The sequence below is a fragment of the Solea solea genome, chromosome 2 (genome assembly GCF_958295425.1).
Source record: "Solea solea chromosome 2, fSolSol10.1, whole genome shotgun sequence".
NCBI lineage: Eukaryota > Metazoa > Chordata > Actinopteri > Pleuronectiformes > Soleidae > Solea > Solea solea.
This window is the reverse complement of record NC_081135.1, coordinates 36,721,024-36,744,598: the sequence shown is the minus strand read 5'-3', so window position 1 is coordinate 36,744,598 and position 23,575 is coordinate 36,721,024. Positions and strand designations below refer to the sequence as shown.

Genomic DNA, 23,575 nt, shown 5'->3' with positions numbered 1-23,575 from the left:
ATCGAGGAAACGGTGGAAATGACATTTGCTCTTTCGCAAAAAAAAAGGAGTCTGGCGGAGAGAGAGAGAGAGAGAGAGCGAGGCGAGAGCTGCCATTTGGCAAAGCCATCAGGCGCACTTTACGCGTCTGACCTTCACGTGTCTACATGCAGTAAATATAACCCCCCGGCTTTGGTGGATGAGCCCCGAGTGCTACGACTTCCAGAGGGAGAAACAGGCAGAGGAGAGCGTGAGAGACTGGAGATGGAAAGAGAATGAAGTTTAAGCTAAAAAGAGGCTTTTTGTGTGTGTGTGTGTGTGTGTGTGTGTGTGTGTGTCTGTGTTCATAAACCAAAAACAGTATGAATCACACAGTTGGACTTTTAGTGATTTCACAATATTTTCCAAAATTAAATTATGGTAATGGCTATCATCACATCCATGTGCACAAGGAAATTTATGACTTTCAGCTGACGGCTTGTTGCGGTTAATTCTCTCTCTCTCTGGCTGCCTGGTGTTAACAAATGAAATGTTTTCATGGAACTTGAAAAACAATCGTTCGCATGTACGATCCCGCTGTTTAAATTATCCGGAGGAGGAAAAATTAGCACTTAATTAAATGTCACAGATTGTCGGGATTTCCAACTGAGCTCAAACAAAGCAACTTTATTTTCCAGTCTTCCACGGAGTCTGCGTTACCCACTCACTGTCAACTGTTTAATTGTGGAACTACTTCAATACCATAAATTATTAAGATGGAAACTGTAGATAAACAACAAAAAAAATAAAACAAAATAAAGAGTTTTTTTTTTGTTTTCCTCCCTGCACCAAATTCCATAGAGAAAATTGACATTTTTAGCTCACAGTGGGGACAGGAGCTGCTGGTCTACTGCTGCCTCGTGTGGTCAGTTTGTGTCACTGAGGTGAATCCAAACAAAGAATTCCAAACCCCGAAGTCACAAAATGACTCATTAGTAATTAATAATGGAGGCAGCAGTGGATTAACAGTGGATTAACGACTCCTGTGTGCCCTGATGTAAAATCGCTGGTTTTCTCTATGGAGTTTGGTGTGGGAGAATGGGGACTTTACAAAGTGCAGGATTTCTTTATGCAGCAACTGTATAATAATGAATCAGAGCTGAAAGATATAGAAAATAATACATTTGTGTTTTTAAGTGACAGAGTTGTGGATTTTGATGCCACAAATTCAAGTCATATAAACCCATTTGTAAGGAGTTTTTTTAGACCTTCAATTTATAAATAAGTTAGAATTGAGTTTGATTCTAAGGGGATTTTGAGCAAAGGAGATTTTATATTTTTAAATGGAAGGAAATATACTCCCTGCAGGAAAGATATGAGAAAACAAAGTAAGTCTGTGCTTATGAGGGGAAGTTATTTAACTTTTACTTATTTTTATTTTTGCATTGTTCTTTTTGTGTCACTCACTGTGGACCACAAACATCAGAGTGAGAAAATGAGTTCAAACAAACTGGGAACAGTGACGAGCCTCATTCTCTCAGAGCTTCAGCTCGTAATGGGACTCAGACTCTTTGACCTTTGCACCCCACGGAAGCATGTCTTAGTTCAGTTTTGCAGGACATTTAAAAAAAACAGGGAGACAGAAAACAAACGTCAGTGTTAATGAAAATGTAAATCATTTGATTGTTATGTGGTGAAAGGTGTCGCCGGTCCTCAGGGAGGGGACAGGGAGTTGCAAATTCCTGGTAAATTTCCAGAAATTTTTCATGGAATTGGGAACTTTAGTTTGGGTAATTTAGTTTAGGTAATATTCCAAATTGTAAACTTTCCATGGGAATTAATGGTGAATTTTTGCAACCCTATGAATTGTATCTGTATTTTATTCAGATTTTCACTCATAAAAAATTTCTAAAACTCTTCAAATTATGACCTTGTTTTTTTCTATATTGTAAATTCATAGATTATTATTAATATTATTATTTATTACCTTTACTTTCACTGTCTTTGCTGCAGTCATGGGAATAATATAGGTTCATTAGTTTATGTTAAAGCTCAAATGTGACATACAAATGTGATAAATTAAAGTAAAATTAAGAGGATTTTGTCATAAATACACTGAAAAATATGAGCATGACAGCTCAATTCATTTTTTCCCAGACTCACACACCAGTAAAAGTAAAATAGACATCAAAAATACATTAAAAAAAAAAAAGTTCACAAAAACACTGTATATATCAAGTTAGAATAATGTTATTTTTCACTGGTACAATTACCACAAAAATAAATATGTCCTCATTTGTGTTCTTCTCCATTTCCTTAATCCATTTGTGTGTGTGTGTGTGTGACATTTTCACTTTAGATTTAGAGTGGAAAACAGCGGGGTTATACGTGTTATATATGCGGTGGTTTAGTAATGGAGAAATAATAAACCTGACGAGCAGAAAATACCGTTGTTTTGAATTGTAACTCCCCCCCGATTTAGGGTCACTTGAGCTCGCTCTTAGCGTGATTTTCCGTGTATTTATTGCAAACCATATAAGATTTGGGCTTTAGGTTTCTTCAAATGTGTCTTCTGTGTCAAACACGGTCGAGCGGCCATTAAATCGTCCATAGAGAGGAAAGCATTTATTTTTGTATCGCATGTGTGTGTGTGTGTGTGTCAGAGGGCCAGACTGAACAGATAGGGTTACTCAGTGAATCTGTGACTAAAGAGCTGGTGGAGGGATTGCTATAAATTGACCTGCCACGCTGACATGCTGCTCTCTTTGAGGTCTCCGTTTTTACAGCATAAACGCTCAATCAGTCAGCGCAGACAGTTCACCGCTGACAGAGCAGATCCCTGTTTAATCTCTCCCCAGGCACGAGCCGAGCGTTCAGATCCTGCGCACGCGGGGGGCGCGGGGGGGGGGGGGGGGAATGCCCCTGAACCTTTTCGGCGCAGGTTGAGAGAGGGAGTTGCTCATCCTTTTGTGTGTTTGACTGCTTCATTATGGGTTTTCTCTGATACAAAAAAACTAGTATTACAGAGTCATAGATTGGGTGTAACTTGTTAAATCTGGGTCATTGTCTTGCTGGGGGATCATTTAATGTTAAATAATTGTCTTTGGTGGCCCCTAGTGGCCGTGTCGAACATGGTGTTGTAATACAATCTACTTTTCAGGCCATATATTGTCAGTAAAGCAACATAAAGGAAGCAAGTGAAGGGCCACAAAAAAAAATTTTTAAATACGATTTTTTTTGTAAGTAATGTCACTGATATATGTCGTTTAGTGTAACTATTTCAAAATAAAAGTTTGTGTTTCACTAGTTAAATTATTTTCATGCAATGAACTGACTGAAAAAAAATGTTGATGTCCACCAGTTGTTTTTTTTCATTCATCCTTTATTTATCCAGGAAGATCTTGTATCCCATTGAGATCCAATATCTCTTCTTCCAGGGAGTTCCTGGTCAAGAGCAGCACAAATATTACAAATAGTAATGGAGACCAAAACACCTCCAGATATAAAACTCCCAACAGAATATAAAAGCTAAAGAGGAGTAATCAAAAGTACAAAAGAGAGACATAATAATAAAAGTAAAGTGCAGAATAAACAGGCCAAACCAACAAGATCCTTTCCACCGTATCCTCTCAAAAACATTCTGATGCAACATTTCTGTTTGTGAGGCTGTTTCTCATCTTAGCTCCAAATCTGTCATCACAAGTAGAGATGAGCGCGATATGATACTCAGTATTGAGTATTTTAGCTGAGTCATCTATTACACAATTGGAGAAGTATGTATTTTAAAAAAAGCTCAAAATGACTCAGCACAAATATGTTGTCATTCGCTTCATAGTTTAAAATAGGTGTAAAATTACTGATATTGGGCTCATATCAGTATTGGTAGGTACTCAAATTTGTGATATTGGTATTGGTATCGGACATAAAAAAGTGGCATCATACCGTCCCTTATCACAACTTGAGGTAACCTGTGAAGACGTCGGAGGCTCAGCTGGATAAAACTGGTTTGCGGGCCAGATTACATGTTACCCATGTGTGTCATAGAAACTATTTTTCCGAAGATAAGATTCTTTACTTCCTGCCTTGCATTAACCGAACAACCTATAGTTGTTCTTATGACTTTATTATTTAAATGTTCCAAACTTCCCACATCGAGGGGAAGAAAGTCCACATTTGCCCTGCGAAGTCTTATCACTGTGTACTAAATCAGTCGTTCCCAGACTGTGGGTCAGGACCTGAAGATGGTTTGCATGAGATTTATAAACTGGCAGCCTTTTTACTGAAGATTTATGTGTACATGTTTCCAGTTACCCATGAATAAAAAGATTCATTTATCAAACGTGCTGAATAACTCTTGGAAATATGTGGTTTATCTATATTCAGAATAACATTAAGGTGTTACAGAATGTTATGCACGGGTTTCGCTCTTGTCATCTTTAAAAATTGGTTCCCTAAGATAAAAAAAGTTGGGTAAACACAGGAGGGAGAAGATCACCAGTTTGGATCCCGAGTTCCCCCCTGTGCATGTGGATTCTCTCTGGTTCTCAAGCATTTTCCTACAGTCCAAAGATGGATGCAGATAAATAGACACTCTAAAGTAGGTGTGACTGTGAGAGGTGTCTCTGTATGTTGGCCCTGTGATGGACTGGTAGCCGTGTGAGTAGAACGGTTGGGTTTGATACATATTTTTTGTGCATTCCCATTAGGAATAGTACCAAAACCCAACCATTCCATTGTCTGGCACTCTTCCCTTACTCTTCCGGCACTCGTACCAGAATGAAATGGTATGGTACGGTCTTGACAGTCAGGTGTTTGGGCGACGTTGAGACAAGACGTTGGTTGTCTCAACATCTGGTTGAGACAACCAAGCAGGGAAAAAAGATGCTGGATGTCCTCCATTGTTGTCTGTTGTCCCATCGGTACGCCATCACCCTATGCAGCCATACCAAGTAAGCCTACCAAGAAAAGGCACTGTTCTCAGTTGAAATGCAAGCCTGACCCAGGGCTTTGCCAGTCCAAACCATACCGTACTGTACCAAAGTGAACCGTACCATGATGAAAACACAGCATTTGTTACCTGAGATTGCCTCCATCTCCTCTAGTGACCCTCAAGTGGTAGCCTAGCTAACAGCAGACTGTATCTCAATCTCATGTGAGGTTTTGAGCATGGGTCAGGAAAGGCATGAACGTAGACCTGCAACCTATCAGACCAATCATCTGGATGTAGTTTTCGAGGCACGATTTCTATCTAGTAATGGCGGCGTCTAATGACTATTGTGCGAGAGAACGCCGTGGAGCATGTCGCCCCAAAATGGAAGCAACAGCCAAACTGAGGGATAACGTCTCTTCGGTGGTCGCCATGTTGGATACATACCAAAGCTGCTCGACTTCGCTTCTCAGCCACCATCGCGCTAAGCCCGCCTCTAGCACACCAGTGGAACAAACCTTTTTGTGATTGGTTCCCTTGTTTTCGGAGATTCTGTAGTTGGCGTGTCTGCAGAGGGAACCCAAATCACTGACAGACTCGGCGGGGTTCACCCAGGCTATTCAAGTGGAGGATAAAGCAGGAGATGAGAAATGGTTGGATGGATGTGTCCAAGTTATGGTCTGTTTGAGGGGGGATTAAAAGCAGCTGTAGACGTACTGTATATCAATTTAAACATGCAGCTTTCAGATGCTGCGTGATGCTGCCACTATCTGGCACACAGATAAGACAACAGGTAACACAACAAACATAAATATCACATTGTCATCCTTATATGGTGCTTGTTACTGAAAAGAAAAAAAATATATAGTCACATTACCAGTGAGGCTAATGTGATCAGTGGGAGTCTTCTGGCTGCCTCTGGGATTCATTTGTGTAACTGAAACACCAGCTTATCTCACCAGCTTATCTTATCTAAAGCGCTTTCCCCTTTGTTGTTGCAGCCAGTGCGAGATCAAGAGGACAGAGCGAGTCAAGGGGAATAAAGCCAGGAGATCTGCAGGCTTACATGCTCAAAAATCGTCCAGTGACACTCTCACCCCCCCAACTCTTTGTCCCTCCCTCCTCTGTATGCAGTGTCACCCCCTAAATTTAGTTCTTGGGTATTTGTGGAAACAACCGCCACTGCAGCCTATTCTTTGTCCCCCCGCGACCTCGCTGGCATGTCACATCGGTCCGTCTTTGTCAGCAGTGATGCGGTGATCCATCTGGGCACAGACTTTGCATAGTGAGATGTAAATGTTCTGATAAGCTGTGAACAATATCTTTACACGTTAATGATCCCGCCTGGAAACATGATGTAGGGAGAGGGGGTGAGGACAGAGATGTGGCGGTGGAGGAGACTGACAGGACCACAATGCACAGGAATTTGCAATTTAACTGGAAATAATCTACTTTTTCAATAAACACCACACTTTTTCTTTATTATTAAAAAGTTGTTTAAATGTGATATATGTAAGAAGTGTATTATGATAGCTCACCAGACATTGATGGTACTGGCTTCACTGATAACAACGGTGCGGCTAATAGGTCCACAAAATACATTTTCAAATGTTTTGGTTTGGTGTTTTAGTCAACCTCCCAATAAAGCAGCTTGTAGCACTTCAACACATGGGAGCACAGTGCAGTTATGTAGCTGCTAAGTGTCAGAAATACTGAATGATACTGAATACATGATTCTAGAGGCTAGAAAATGCAAAATGCGGCGTTGTGATTCTTGTGGGTCATAAGCAGTTGCCGCTTGGTTAGCTAACACTCTCTCTCTCTTCCTCCTACACTTTGTCTGTGGATATTTACTGTGTATAACTTTAGTAATGTCTGCTATTGTCGCCTTGTCATCTGTCACCCTCTATGCTAATTTTCTAGCTAGCTTTCTGATGCTTTTACTTTTACTTCCAATCTCCACCTGCTGCTGACATGTGAAAGCTAGCTGGCTAACTAGCTAGTAGATAGATAGATAGATAGATAGATAGATAGATAGATAGATAGATAGATAGATAGATAGATAGATAGATAGATAGATAGATACTACTAGTACTTCTACTACTACCTTGACCATTGTCACTGCTACTGCTACTTCTAGCTAGCTAGCTAGAAACCTTTTGCGAACATGAACATGCTTTTATTTTGAAACTGGATTCAACGAACAAACTGCAGGTATTTTATATAAAAATGTATACATTTTATTTGGTACATAACAAATACATTTGTCCACCGGGATTTTCAGTGTTGAGTAATGGAAGAATCCACGCTAACACTGTAGCATCCAGAGTTTCTTTAACATTGTCGTACAGTAAATTATATGGATTTTTGTATTAAGTGCCGGTTTAATACAAGTACGTCATACATAATACATCATTTTATGTTCTAGGCATCATCATAATCGTGGAGTTTTTTTTTAAATAAATGTATGTAAAATTTGTCATTAACACCACAGGGTCAGAAAGCCCGAGGGTGTTATAGCATTTATTTTAGCCTGAGATCATGAAAGAATGATTAAAGTGCAGTCGTAAAACACATGTGACGTTAAGTCATACTTGTGTAATGCCAGCGTCTCATTTTCGGCCTAATTTGTGTCCGTTTTTACGGAGAAAAAAAACAAAAAAACTAAAGTGGAACCAGTTTCATTCACACAAGTTTTCTTTATTTCGAAGTTAGCGCAGTCCCGGTCACATGTCAAAACAACAACAGCTGATATTCACAAACATCTTTGTGTGTATCAAAACAAATAGGATGTTATGAAGACACACACATGTTTTTGTGCGCTTGTTCTATTTTTCTGAAGAATTCTAATGAAAAACCTTTGAACTGCCGGGTGTTTTTTGTCTTTTCTTTTCTTTCTTGACCATGTGGGAGATGCAAGAGTGACGATGAATGTCCATTTATCATTTTCTGCCAAGCTGTGCAAAGCTTTTCACACAGTGTGTACAGTATGTTCACACCATTCATACACTCTTGTGTGTGTGTGTGTGTGTGTGTGTGTGTGTGTGTGCGAGAGAGAGCAGACTGAGTGTGTTGAACCAGCTGTTTGCAGGGAAAGTCTGATCCCATGTGACGTTGTGTTTCTCCAGCTGTTCAGGGATCAGAACGACCAGCTCATGGATCTAAAGCCTGTTTACTCTGGTTTTAGTAGCTGCAGTGGAAGTTATAGTAGTGGTGGTCGAAGTACAAGTTACTTTAGTTGTACTACTACGCCAGTAGTAGGTAGCAGTGATGATGGTAGAGTGGTCGTAGTAGTTTAATTGTCATTGATTAGTAGTGGTAGAAGTGGTGGTGGTCAAGGTAGTAGTGGTAGTAGTTGATGTCGTACTAGTAATATAAGTGGAAGTGTTAGTAATGGAAGTAGTACCAGTAATAGTAGTAGTTTAATAGTTATAATGCTAGTATAGTAGTTGTAGTGGAGGCAGTTTATTTCCAGAAAATGAAATAAATCCACTCCGACATTGAAGGACAATCACTAGTTACGTCTTTTCTGTCATCAGTGATGTTTATAAATGTAGCATCAGATTCTCAGGTTTCCCACCAAATCTGATTAAAACCACAGGGAATTAAGATTAAGATTGACTGTGTGTAGACAGACTCCACTCTGACTTGTGTTTATCTTCAGAAGTGTAGTTGGGTCACACTTAAGATGGCGAGAAACATCCCACGTGTTGTTTACCGTCGCCGTGGAGGCGACACTGTCACAGGAACTGAGGAGCAGGAAGTGAATTCTCCAGAGGAGAGAGAATCAAGTCGACGGCCGAGGTGGTGAAACCTGTCGGCTTCACACTCTCTGTCCACTCTGTCCAATCTGTCCGTCTGTCTCTCACACACACACACACACACACACTAAACACTGTCCGGTTGTACACACACACACACAAAGCCCGTTGTATTGACAACATTATCATACAGCAGCCATTTAGAGCGAGTATTTATAGTGTTGTTCACCACTAGTTAAGACTTTGATCTGTGTGTGTGTGTGTGTGTGTGTGTGTGTGTGTGTGTGTGTGTGTGTGAACCAATTAAAATGGCAGGAGAGTGATGACTGTCAACAGCCAGGTGCTGGATGTGAGCGGGGAATTTGTTTGGCGTGTGACTGAAACAAACCCCGGGACACTTGTCGTTCTTACACGGTATGTGACACACACACACACACACACACACACCGTCCAGGTTTCACTGAAAAGACACCATGAACTTAGAATACTTACTACTTAGAAAAGACAATCTATTTATATGTGTTTTCCAACAACAATAATAATAATAATAATACTGGTACAAGGACAAGACAACATGTATAAATTTGCATAAATGTAAAAAAAAACTTACATGAAAAACAATATAAATATAATATAATAGTAAAATACTAACACTATATGCACTACTAATATAAATATTGTACTATTGTACTTTAAACAAATACATGTTCTATATTGTGAATATTGCATTAATTACACAAATAATGAGGTCTATTACTGTTTTTATTTATATTAATTAAATGAACTTTCAATGGAATAAATGATAGAAAGATTACATTTCAATGATTATTTTTGTCTTATTTTGTAAAAGAACTAAGCAGACATATTTTAAATAAGATTAATGGCATAATAACATGTAGATTATTCCAAATGTTGAATAATAATAGAAATATTAATGTGCTTATTCTCCTTTTTTGTTGCGGACATCCAATAATTGTTGTTTTTATGTACTTTTATCATGTTTTATTTGGCTTATGGATCTTTTTAATATTGTGTGTTTATCTTGTGTTTTTTAAATGAATGTACTGTTGTTATTATCATGTAATTTACTCATAATATCAGATTTATTCCATATTTGTATCTGATCAAACGTGATTATTGTCGCATTTTACGTGCACATGTATGTAAAGATGTTGTATATGGTAGAGGACGACGTCTTTTGTTGAAGTTGACAAACAGGTCATTTGTCTTTGCACACACACACACACACACACACACGCAGAGAGAGAGAGAGACAGCGAGTCCTCGACATTTGCACTAATCCCCGCTCTCTTGTTTACAGATGTCTCTGTCTTTGCTGCTCAAAGTTCACTGATGTTTAAAAGTGTCCGAACGGCCTTTTCACGGCTTTCAACCGCCGCTGACGTTTCCAGGCTTCTCAGCTGGTCGCACATGTCTGTCAGCGCCGCTATTACCATCTGTGTGTGTGTGTGTGTGTGTGTGTGAGGCTGCACACAGGCCTGTGACCTTGAAACTAACGCTGAACATTACACTCGACACCTTCACACACACACACACACACACACACAGACAAAAGTGAGTGAGCTGATATTCTCAGCCAGAGGCGTTTGACCCTTTTACTGGTTTTACGTTGCAAACACTTTATAAAAGTGTTTGTTTTTAAATCATAGATGTTTGTTAAATCACAGTGACGCTCAGTTCTGTGCAGAGGATTTTTTCCGAGGTTTGTTTTTTGCTTTTTGAGAATTAGGATAAAGGAAGATTCATTCAATTAAATCTAAGTCAATTCAATATTTAAAAAAATTACAAAAAATTACAAAAAATACACTACACAATTAAAATAAAATATAAATATGTAGGTTAATACGCGGAATCTTTTAATGAATTAATATGAAAATATAAACAACATATTTTTATCTGGTTCAGAATCAGGTTTTTATGAACAAGAAAATTGTTTTTTGTCATTTTTATTTGGTGCATAGTAAGTAGGAGCAAGTATAATAAAGTAAGATTCAGTCAATTAAACTGTGAACTGCAAAGATTGCATAGTAAGTATTAGAATATAATAAAGAAAAACATTAATTTAATTAAATTCTAAACTGCAAAGAAAGGAAATCGTAGTTGAAATAAAAAAAAAGGCAGGAAAAAACTACACAATTAACATGAAACATAAATGTATTGGTTAAAAACACATTACTGATTATTTATAACATGTTTTCCAGCTTAAAGAAATCTTTATTTTAAGACATTGTTTGTTGTTTTCTGTGCTTATTTACTCATCTATTTCATTATTTACATTATTAGGTTTTTGTTTTAATTCCACCCTCGTTTACACACCTGTTCTGATAATCTTACTGTTATAATGCGTAATAACAGCCGCGTGTCACATGACACGGTCGTTTTCCTGTCTTGTCCCGTGACACACTTTCATCTGCGAAGTCATATACTGTGTAAATAAAGTCATTTCTTTTATAAAAAGCTGCGCTGTGCGTTTAAAATGAAGCGGCGCCGCGTTAAAGTGAAGAGGCTCAGTGGACATGACAATGTGCTAATGCTACAATGGCTCTCTAACGAGTGAGAGTCAGCGCTAATTTCCCTGTTTGACAAAAGCGCTCTGTGATCCTTCGGCTGTTAGCGGTTTGCTACGGCAGCAGGTGTGTGTCTGTGTGTGTGTGTGTGTGTGAGAACCATGCGTTTGAATTCACTTGTATTGCGCGACAGTGTGTTCACAAACATATTGTAAGTGATTGCCGGGGGGGGGTGTCACGGGGTCGGCGGCGTGCCGCTGGGAGGGTGACTGTTTCGGGGTCTCGGAGCGGACAGGTTGGACTGACAGATCATTTACAGTCGTCTCCCAGCATGCTCAGCGTGCTCCCGGAGGAAAGGAAGTTACACCGCTGATGGCGCGGACTCTTCGCCGGGGGAAAAGCTCCGATGAAGATGAGCTGTCACTCAGGACAACCACGGCCTGGAAAAACAAAAATATAAGTTTGGAGGCTTTAAAGCCACAAAAGAGAGCGAGTAAAAAAAATTACCTAAATAAATGAGTCTAATACTTGTAATTATACAAATTATAATAACTCAAGGCCTACTATATAATTAATAGTAGGACACAATCCCATTGACCTACATACCAAATAATGTAAGTCCTAAATAAACTAAGTAAATTATGTGTCTAGGAATTGACAGACTTTTAGTTGACTGGATGCCTTGGTTATATTATTTGTTGGTACATTTTCATATTTTACATTTATATTTTATACTTTTTAATGTGACGTATCTATGTAATGATATGTTGTGTTACTTAAATTGTCGTTTTATGCCACTCTCACCCATATATAAATGTGTGTATATATATATATATATATATATATATATATATATATATATATATATATATATATATGGGTTTAAACTCTATGGGTTTAAACTCTAGATTATATACAAAAAAAATTGACATAATCTTTGAATTTCCTCCCTAAGTGAATCAGGATTTAAGAATATATTGAGTAGCCACTAGGGGGCGACTCAGCTGGTTGCAGGAAGTGCTCCGTTTGAATTGAAGTCTTAAGGAAAACCTTCCACTTTGATTTGTGATGTCATTTATGACATTTTCCCAAAAAATTAATGTTAACTATCTAATAGGTCACACGTCGCGACCAGTTACTCCTTGGGTATAAAAGGAAGCATCTTCTACAACTACAGTATCTTCTCTCTGTCACCTCATTCACCTCAGCTCTCCAGCTCCTCCTTCTCCTCACCTGCCTGCCAGCCACTCCCTGCTCATTAGTCCAAACTCTCCCCACCTGTTGCACTCAGCTGCCTCTGATCACCAAATCAACCCTGTATATAAACTCACCTCTCAGTTCACGCAGTGCCAGTACTAGTCTCTCCAGCGTTTCTCGGACTGATTCCCCGGTACCGACCCTGCCTGTCCCCGACCTGCTGTCTCTGCCCCGGTGATCTACTCTGCCTTCCGCCCCTGACAACGGATTCTGCCTGCCTCCGTGTACTGCATTTGGGTCCTCCCCTGACACATTACAAAAATATCACTGAAAGAATGGATTCAGGGAATGGGTGGAAATCTTGGTGCATAAAGGCCAAGAGTGGAAACTGCTGCTGAATGTGCGTGAACATCCAGCCCTGAGGAGGCATGTTTTTTAAAGCTGTCATGCTAAAGTGATAGAAGAAAAGAAACTGTACTAACTTTTCTGGAAACTGGAAAAATTAAGTTCAAGATTCTCAAATGAGGAAGAACAAGGTCCTTTCTGCATGGAGTTTGCATGTTCTCCTGTGTGTGTGCAATGGTTTTCTCCAGGTTCTCTGGTTTCCTCGCACAGGCCTAAAACATGCAAATTTGGGGAGTAGGACAGTATTGAATATCGGATTAGGATTGACTGTAGGTGTGAGTGGATGGTTGTTTGTCTCCATGTGTTCCTGTGATGGACTGGCGACATGTCCTGGATTGGCACTAGCTTCTCCCTTGACCCTCATGGGGAGGACAAAGTGGTAGAAGATGGATGGATTCTCACATGTCCTTGATTTTATTTTGAAAGTTCTTGAGAATCATTTTTACCGCAGCAAAGGGTTAGGTTATGAAACCTGTGTTAATGTAAGTCTTGGCACAGGGTCATTTCGGGTGAGATATTCTCAGATTTGGAGTTTGGCTGACGATAAGAAGGACGTTTACATCACACTCACATGTTCCTGCTAAAAACGTACACAGCCTTAATACTGCAAGGAACCTGGGATAAAAGCATCGCATGAATACCACAGGGAAGAAGACGAGAGATCGCTATGTGAGGAGATCAAGAGGAGGTAGAGCAGCCACTTGGGTGGTGATGAACGACTGGACTAAAGTGGGGAGGGGGGGCTTGGAGAGAAAAGATGCCGAGGAAGGAGGACGGTGACAACTCTGACAGCCTCAGACTCCGTCCACTCCTCCACTCTACTAAATTTAAAACTCAGGAATGGCTGTGCTGTCCTAGACCTGTCACTGCAATGGCCTGCATTCTTGTGTCTAAATGCAAAAGACAGTTCTTTCTTTATATAAGACTGAATTTACCTCACACATATCATATTGCAGCGGCTTAAAAGTTATAAACATATAAACAGAAGGTGGCAGATATACTGGAGGCGTCAGAGCTGAAGATACAGAGATATTCGTTGGGAGTGACCAGGATGGACAGGATTACAAATGAGCATATTTGAGGGACTTGATGGTTTGTGGTGGAACCCAAGAAATTTAACCTCCAATGGCAGTCATTGGGCTCCTTGGAGCAGGCCAACCCAAATCCTCCAAATCTCCTCTTGGATGGTCTTCAAGAGAAGTCCAGGTCCTAACAACTCACTGTATTTTGTAACAGAATGGTTTGGAGATAAAGTAAGAGAGTCAAGGTTGAGATGGTTTGGTAACAGGAGGGCGTTCAAGCCACGGAGAGGTTTGGAATGGTAAAGCCCTCTGTCAGGCTCTAAGAACAGTACCTTTACTTGGTAGGTGGGGTCTGGGCTGTCTGTCGTGTACCATACCTCACCATTTTATTCTAGTGCACCAAAGGAAGGGTGCCAAAAATGGAACGGTTGTGGCAGGTTATTTTGGTACTATTCCAAATGGAAACACAACACAGCTATAGTTATTATGTTGGACAAAGGAAGATTGAGATGCTGGGTATAGAGGAAAAGAGGAAGACCACAGAGAAGGCTCAAGGATGTTGTGAAGGAGGACATGAGGACAGCTGGTGTAACAGGAGAGGACCTAAGCAAGAGGACAAGATGGAGACAGATGGTCCGCTGTGGCGACCCCTAAAGGAAGAAGCGGAAAGAGGAGTGATCTTTACTCATAGAGTTGTAGGAACTGGGCTGGAAAGTTTCTTTTGGAGAGCGCCCAAGAGGCTTCTTCAGTCCTGAAGATTTTGAAGATTTGGGTTGGGCTGCTCCAACGAGTGTGCAGTTCCTACTTTTTCCAAAGAGGTTAAATTTCTTGGGTTCCACCACAAACCCTTCAGAACCTCAAGAAGCCTCTTGAATGAGAGGCTAAACGTCTTCAAGATGAATGTGAAAAGTGTGTTTCATTCGACATAATCTATAATTTATGATGCATTACTATGTAACTGGGTAACAAGACCAAGCAATTATGGGGCTAATAATATCTTAAGCTGCTTTCTGATCCGTTCTGAAGTCCAGAGATTTTCATGAATTTCAGTGTGGCTGCATATGAGAACATAAATGTCCACAAAGAGTCACATTGGACGTCTTCTTGGAACTTCTCCTGCCAGAACCCTTAGCCTGTTTCTCCATCTCAGTCATTCTTCTGTTGCTGTGAACACGTCTGCCCACGGCCACTCGTTCACATTCATCATACAGTAATGGCTTTGTCAAATGACTAACTTCTGTCAAAATTATTAATACTTGAACAAGGATTTTATGAACTCTATCTTTCCATTCGGGGGCGTCATGGCGCTGTGGTCTAGTTTGGACCCTTTCACCCAGGGAACTCCCATGAAACTCCTTTGTTTGTGGGAAGTCATTGGATGTTGCCTGAGCTAAGTGAGCTCATGGACTGTTTTTTTTTTTTTGTCCCTAAAAGGACCAGCCGGGATCTTAACTCCGCGTTGCATGTCCAACTCTGCTGTCTGCATCACAAGTCGCACATAAATCACTTTGCATGAATGCAGACACACAGAAACCCTGCGGTTTCAGGCTGGCATTAGTTTCTGTCTATCAACCCTTGTGTCTGTTCTCCCGGGTGTGTGTTTGCATTTCTCCCTCTCACTCTCACACTCTCTGTCTGTCTTTTGCTCCTACTCACATGTACACGGATGCTAAGTGGGTGTTTGAGTGGCTTTATGAATTAGGCCGAGTGGTGAGCGCCTCTTGAGGAAGTGCAAGACTATGGACTGGATCAAACACCTGTCCTCTCCTTTTTTTAAATGTCATTCATGAGAAATGAAAGAAAAAAAAATACATGGGGAGATTTTAACATTTGCTTCACTGGTTCTTAACCATTTGTTAAATGTTCTTAGCATGTGTCCGGCGCTAACGCCATCTGTTCTCGCACGTTATTTTTATCGCAGGCCCCATATAAGCCCAGAGCGTGCTGAGATGGTCGGACACAAGAGGAGAGAGAGGGTAAAGATTTAACTTGGCACTGGACGGGACAAGCTGATGAAGCAGGACACTTCGTACCTCTGGGGAGGGATCATACATTTGCCTGCATCAAGTTATGCTTCTTCTTGTTTCTCAAATTAGTGCCTCCAGTTGCTTCATGCGGCCACGCTTTATATATCTCACATGCTGGATGTGGAAAAAGCCAAACATTGTATCTTCCACCGTCTTTAGATTGCTGATTTTTTTTTGATCCCAAGAACATTCAGGTCTGCTGATGTAGTTTTTTTGTTAAGTTGCCCACAAAAACAGCACGGAGATGTCGTTCGGCTCAAATGTCACCCACAGGAATCTGAACTCGCAATTGGGTCTGCGTCTCCTTGATGATAGCAGCTGTCAATCACAGCATGTTGTAGTGAAGAAGACCCAAAAATACCAATTCAGACCATTAGGTCTTCTGGAAAATGTTCTCCAACATTATAAATCAAGTGAAAAGTAGACACATTTTTCCTGTAGACCTCTACATCATCTTATTTCCTGGTTGGCTTCAGAAGGAACCCACAAGATTCCATAAATTTTTTTCATATATGTTCTAATCGGACATAGAAGACATAGAAGTTTTTTACCCTGAACATTGTGGAGTATTTTGAAAATCTCAGGTTTTTATTCACTCTTATTTTGCCCTGCATGCTTTTAAAACCACTCCAAAGCACTTCCTTTATGAAATAGTATATCTATAAAACATTCAGGATGTATCACATATGTAAAAGTACATATTTTACTGTGGGTATTTCATATATATGAGAATAATGTATCACCATGAAGGGTGTATATGTCAAATACGAAATGTTCTAATGGGCAGAATTGGTACAAAACATGTCTGGGGCCTGTTGATCAGGTAATCTGACCCTAATCTGGAGGATTACTCCAATAGAGAATTTCAGAAAAACACACATTTCTATGTGATTTTAATCTAACTTGGCTAAATCCGTTCCAAAACGTCCATCAACAAGTTTGTTTCCCGTTCCGCCAAATTGTTTAATAGATGTAATCTGGCACCGGCAAACGCAGGCAAAATTGATTTGTAAGAGTTTTAAAGGCAATTGTCCCATTTTCACACTGCTATCACATGACCGCGGCTGTGATCTGCCAGTGCCGTGCGACGGCTGGTGTGGATTTGAGATTAGGCCACAGCTGTCCCAGAGAACCCGCCGTGCCTCCGTATTAGTGTTTCCTCGCAGATCGGGATAACCTTTCCATCCACCGGGGGCCAAGACGGAATGACTGGGAACATCTGACACCAGATCACCTCGGAGAAATTCTCGGAATGGTGCTGTCCCTCCGTCGTACCCACCCCGTGAGGGGAGGTGTCATCTCTGAATTGTGTTTATTTGTTGGCACCCTGTCGTGAAAACCTTCCCATCAACTGCATGTTAATCTTGTCAGTGCATTACCCGGCAGTTTTGCTTGCCCCTCGCCCCCCTCCCCTTTTTTAGTTTTTAATTTCAAACAAAGACCTCAGACACTTGACAAGTTCACAAACCTCTCTCTGTCGTTTCGCTCCTCGTCATCCTGTCTTTTCCTCCAACCACAATTCACTCTTGTTGTCTTCGCCGCTGCCTTGCATTTCCAAGTCCTGAATTCACGCACATAAACACATATGCCTCATCTGGGTCTGGTGACATGTGGCGGTAGCAGTGGACAGCACTAAAAAGGCTCCAGTGATGAAAAACCCGTCTGGTCGTCCAGTGGAGTCATCTTCTGTTTCACACCGGGGCAAAATTTACGAGCTCAGAACTCAGCATCTCTGCTCTCCTGGAAATATTCAGAGAAAGACGTGTAGAAAGCAGCGAGTGGACGAGACTGAGACGTAAATCTGGGGGTATGAAATAACCATTTCTCTGTTGTGTGGGGGGAAAAAATATGGAGATTTGGAATTTGAGCCTGAAACAAGATAAGTAAATGTATAACTTTATATAAATCAAGCATTTTTATTCCGAATCCGTCCTTGTTAGCATTTCCCAGTTGGTCACATCAGTGCTCAGCAGATCACTGGTCATCCGATAGGGCTGACAGTCTGAATTTCAGCTCCTCCTGTCCACATGTCAGCGTGTCCTCGAGCAAGACATTGAACCCTGAATGTTATGAGAGTTGACATAGCAAATGGCAAAAAGAGAAAGTGCTTTCAAGGGTCTTTCCTCCCCTGAAATCAGAACAAATACCAAACTAAAATGTCAGGACAGTACCATATATATATTTAATATATAAATTATAAACACATTTGCATTATACTATAATCAGCTGGGACCATAACAAGTATTATCAATATTCCATCTGATTGAGAAATCTCTTGCAGACGCAGCCTTGATGGATGAAATGGTGCAATAGCATTGGAAATTGTGGGGGCAGTATAGAGTAACAGTCTAATCGGTCAGGAAAACGATGATGAAGCAACCATTTGCAGTGCCAAGTTTAAAACAACCCAAGAGCTCACATGTATAGTTCGAGTGCCTTGTGCTATTTCAGTCTATTTCGGATCACGCGCAATAAAATAACAACTGCAACTTGGTACTACTCGGCACTGCCCTCTAGAGGAAGTATTGCGCAAACATAAACATACCGACGCAAAAGAGGTATGTAGTGATGGAGATAACGTTTGGTACTGACCGACGGACGTAAATGAAATGACAATAATGGAGTATAAATGGGCCTTAATGCTGCATTCCGAGCTAACTGTTGTTAGCCATTGCTAGTGTTAGCGCTACATGATATTTTGCACAAACAAACAGTGTAGCCACAAAACCACAAATTTAAAACGAGAAAAAAGGGCTATGAACAGTCAAAGTAGATGTGTTTGTACCCGTGGTAGCCATCTTGGAAGCCTATACCAGGGATTAGTGAGGTTGCTGCGACTTCCAACTACAACTGGAACACACCATAATAGCCATCACCAAGACAGGGTAGGACGATCTATTTCTGAAGAACTGTTGCTATGTATTTTATGAATACTTACATAAACTCTTATATAAGCTCTCACAACAAATCTATCAAAGGTGTCATATGGCAAGAGAAAGCTCATCCGATCATTCTTACCTGTTAATAAGCCATGAATGATACAGTTAGCAATGCTGAGCATGCGTTTTGGACGTTGGTCAAATGGAAACAAATTCAAAATAGTTCTACTTTTGCTGACTCCTCCTCCTGCTTTTCACACTGTACCTTTAATTTACCCAGTGACACTGACGTCACAGGTATTTCTTATAGTCCAATAGCCGTTTGTTTGTTGTTGGGATTAAGTGAGAATGACATTTACGTGACAATCTGATGACGTGCTCAATAGTGTGTGTTGGTACTTAGGCAACTGTGTATGTCAGTCAGTCAGGGATCGTCATTAAATCAGTGAGAAGGTGATTTAATGTATGAGCTTCAGTTGTTTATATGTATTACATTTTATCTTTGATCTTGAACTCTCACACCGACCATTTACTGGAAACGCAGCTCGGAATACTAGCATAAAACGTCAGAACCTCGTGTTTTTCCTGACAAGACTTGAAGTCGTGTTTCGGCCCCAAACCGCCGTTTAACGTCTTCAAAGGCAGATGGTCCAGGAAATGACCCGTACCATCCGTCTACCATTTCACACCACCGTCCAAATAAAGTTCATCATGAGATGAATGGGTTTGTAGGACAGCCTGGCGGAAAGTTGGACGTCCTGACCGAGCGACCGCCGAGCCCGCACGGAAAAAGTGCCGTCCTCAGCAAGTGGCCTGAATATCAGCCAAGGCATGCGATGTGACCGGCAGCAGTTTGTGCAGGAGATGGATGGGGGTGAAAAAAGAGCCGCACAAGCAACACATGAGAGGCGTTATCAGTCAAAATCGAACGCCTTGGCGTCGTTGCGTCAAACAGAAATCCACGCCAGCACACGAGGGTTTCGAGTGACAAACGGGGATCGCTCTTATGCTAATTAAATCCTAAATGTCAGCCAAGAGCCTGGGTCAATCCAGTCCCCCCCCCCTCCCCCCTTACTGTGTCCTAAACTTTAATAAGCTGCCACCAGAACATTTCAAGGTGAACTCTTACGTGAGAGCAGCTACCAGTGTAGTACATGGCTGTTTCAATATGAAAAGTCTGATCCGGTACATACCCATTCCCATGAGGAAACACATTTCACTCCGAATGAGAGAGTTGGTATTTGCCCATCAGTGGGATTGGTGTAAGTGGTGTAAGGTAAGTTTTCTCCAGGTTCTCCAGTTTCCTGCCACAGTGCAAAAACCCATGCAAACTCTAAACTGACTGCAGGTGTGAAAGTGAGCATTCCACACCTGCCTTCAACAACCTCTCAAAAGCCGTGTTTACACCAAGTGGAACAATTTGGTACCAAATAATAGTACCAGAATAACTGGCCGCGACCGTTCCATTCTTTGGCACCGCTCTCTTGAGGTACCAGAGCAACCCATGACAGTCAGCTGATTGGGGCGACAGTCAGTCAGGAGGAAATAAAAGCGCTGCTGAATGTCCTCCATTGTTACGTCACGTCACGTTCAATGTCATTGCACCGCTACGACATCATGCTAGGTATCTCGCTGTCAAGGCCATCAGGCACAGCCCACACCCTAACCTACCAAGTAAAGTCACTTTTCTCAGGCAACAAGGAAGCCTGACTGTACCAAACCAAACTGTAGCCTTGTTTTTCCTTCCGAGACATGTTTTTCGAGGGTTACTAAGGCTGTAAATCTGCAGCTTCTTGTGTTTGAGCAGTAACTCTGCTGGCAAACCAGGTGTTGAAGTGCTACAAGCTGCATTCCTGGGTGGTTGACAGTAGGTGGCACAACAGTCCAAAACGCCTTAGGAGAGTTTCCGGCCTTAAATGAATACACTGGCTGCGCACCATTGCTATGAGTGAATCGACCATGTTTCCTTCATCTCTGACGACACTTCCTGGTCATTTCTATGACCTCGTATCACACAGTTCTCACATGTTTACCCTTTAAATCTGCAGCCCAGTGAGTCAGAACTGCACAGTTTGGACATGAGGTCGGAGGCAGCCATGTTTCAATTTAGACTTCAGAGGGAAACCATAACAAAGACAATGATCGTGGTCATAAATTGTCTCGCAGACACATCAAGCTGTCCACGCACTCCCCGAGGTCGAGTGTCAGCTGTGTTGGGAATGAAAACACTTAACCCTAACCACCAGGTCATAACTCACAGCTCTCTCTCCTCGGACCAGAGTTACAGCCTCTCGTTAGGGACTGGACATCGCCGTCTCTCACCTTCCTCACCCTCTCTCCCTCCTCCTGTCCCCCCGTCCGTGCAACAGTAGATGTATCCATTGCCGGTATTTGTGGCCCGTTGCACAAGATACTCTTACCCAACTGAGCAAAAATGTGCCACAAGTGTGCAGCAGCGAGAGGAAGTGAAAGCAGCGGCGGTGTCACACGCACTTTATTTTTACAATCTGGACACACGACGCTCTCATGCGATACGGGTGGTTAATCTCCACGGGAGTACATTTATATTCAATTCAAGCAGAGAGCGAGGCTGCCTCGGTGCGAGGGCCCACCCCCCGCAGGTTGATGGCACTCTGCCCGGGAGACCCCCACCACCTCCTACCACCAGCGGATAGTGGTCCTTAACCCTCTCAACACCCCCCCCCCCCCCCCCCCCCCGTTGCCAGAATTCAGGAGCAGCCTCGTCTGAAACGGTTTTATTTTCCAGGGCTTTGATTTATCTGAGGCTAAACATAAACCTCCAGTTATCGTCGGCTCTTTTTTTTTTTTTTTTTTGCTTTTCCAGGAAAAAGCTGCAGCGATGAAATACTAAGCCCTTTGAATCAACACCGACTTCCACATTAGTGTGATGAAGGATGGATTTATTCAGCTTTTTTTCACATTTTTCTTTTCCCTTTCTTTTCTTTTTTACGTGGTAAAAACGTGCTGCCAATAAGGCGGCGTAATCGAACTGGGGGAGGTTTATCGTCCGTGTAGCAGCATATGTATCATCTTTATCTTCACTTTTGATTCAGTTTCCCATCACTGCCGTAATCGAGGACACTCAGAACAACAGTGAGCGACACATTAGCAAGCTAGCTCAACTCTGTCTGACTCAGCAGTTTTAGCATTAGCAAGCTAGCTCCACTCTGTCTGACTCAGCAGTTTTAGCATTAGCAAGTTAGCTCCACTCTGTCTGACTCAGCAGTTTTAGCATTAGCAAGCTAGCTCCACTCTGACTTAAATTGGACTCTACAGTTTCCTGGGGAAGAAAGAGTTTGACGTGACATTCTAATATAATGTTATATTAGTTTGGAACTTTGCACAAAACTGCTCTTTTGCACTTTTTATGGTTGTTGATTTGGTTCATTTATCTGCCTTGAATGAATTGTTTTAATCCCTTCTTGGTACAGATGCGGTGTATGCCCTCACAGTTGACACTATTTTTATATTTTATTGTAAAAAATGTTCCACATTATTTTATAACTGTCTATGTTTCTAACATTTTATATTTCACTCACATGTGTAATGAAAGTTTGCTTTTAATCTCATAATTTCTCTTTTTGACATTTTCACCTTTTATATGCAAAAAACAAATTGACTGGGTCCAAGTTCTGACAAAGAACAATGTTGATATGTTTTTGTGTGCATTTTTAAGTGGTTATACAGAACCCTTGGCCCTTTTGTAGTGGATTTACAACATATATACTGATATATACTGTACCTATGTATCACGTATAGACCAGGGTTTCTCAATCCTGGACCTGGGGACCAACCGCCCTGCATGTTTCCCTGCTCTCTCACACCTGATTCAAATAAATGGGTCGTTATCAGGCTCCTGCAGTGTTTACTTATAAGTTGACCATTTGAATCAGGTGTGTTGGAGCAGGGAAACATCTAAAACATGCAGGACCAGGATTGAGAAACCCTGAAGTAGGAGACCCTTAAATTAGCGCGTCCAGAATCCATTTTAAATCAAAAAATTATTTTGAATCGATTTTTGACCTCATCGTAGAATAAGGAATATGAATGTAATGAACCATGACATTCTGAAAGACTCACACCTCTAGTGCGACAGTGAGAGTGAGACAGACGGATGAAAGAAAGGACCTTCTATCTCATGATCTCTCACATGTGCTGCGTATCTTATCTGTGCAACAGCTGAAAAACCCTCTCCTCTCTTCTCTGACCAACAATAATAGACGCGTGGAAGGAAGAGGACCTTTCAAAGAGATCTCATCTGTTTTTCTGTCCCTCCCTGACATCCGATCAGCAGCAGCAGCGGCAGCAGCAGCAGCAGCCTCCGGAGACGAGGCCTGGACGTGTTTATATAGTGCGAAGAAGAAAAAAGAGGAGGGTTATCGGCCATTTACAAAGGTGCTAAGCAGAGATGTGTCACTGTGGAGGAGGACGGGGATGATTGTAAATGAGCGGCAGTGATGGTGCAAAAACCAGGCGAGCAGGGAGGTGGTGAAAAGGAGAGGAAGCAAAGGAGGACGAGGATGTGGGAACACATGGGAGTGAAGAGAGAAAGTGAATAAGAAATGGAAGCCACTGTGCAATCTGATGTAAACTAGACGTGAATTTGACAAATGTCTCTATTATTTTCCTTCTATTTTGACTTAAAATGCAAACACAATACAAAGAGCTTGGTTTATGTCCCATATGTTAACGCTAGTGTGTGAGTTTCTGGAAAGTAGAGCCTATGCGGAAGTGTCTGAAACCTGTGTTCTCTTGAGTGGCCATCAGGGGGCGACTCCAGTGATTCTTTCATACCAAAAAGCAGGTGAATGCAATCCAGTCCGACTTTATTTGTAAAGCACTTTAAAACA

The 23,575-nt window shown here is 41.4% G+C and overlaps 1 long non-coding RNA gene across 2 annotated transcripts; it reads right to left on the bottom strand.

Moving 5' to 3' along the window:
- Positions 1-3,326: 3,326 nt before the first annotated feature.
- Positions 3,327-5,842, bottom strand: LOC131476714 (uncharacterized). Of its 2 annotated transcripts, none has more exons than XR_009243087.1 (3): positions 5,763-5,842; positions 5,404-5,565; positions 3,327-3,402 (listed from the first exon to the last, which is right to left on the bottom strand). It is a non-coding gene; the product is annotated as an uncharacterized LOC131476714 (long non-coding RNA). The 2 variants fall into 2 exon arrangements; XR_009243081.1 differs by having other exon boundaries at positions 5,404-5,501.
- Between the last annotated feature and the right edge of the window lie 17,733 nt (positions 5,843-23,575).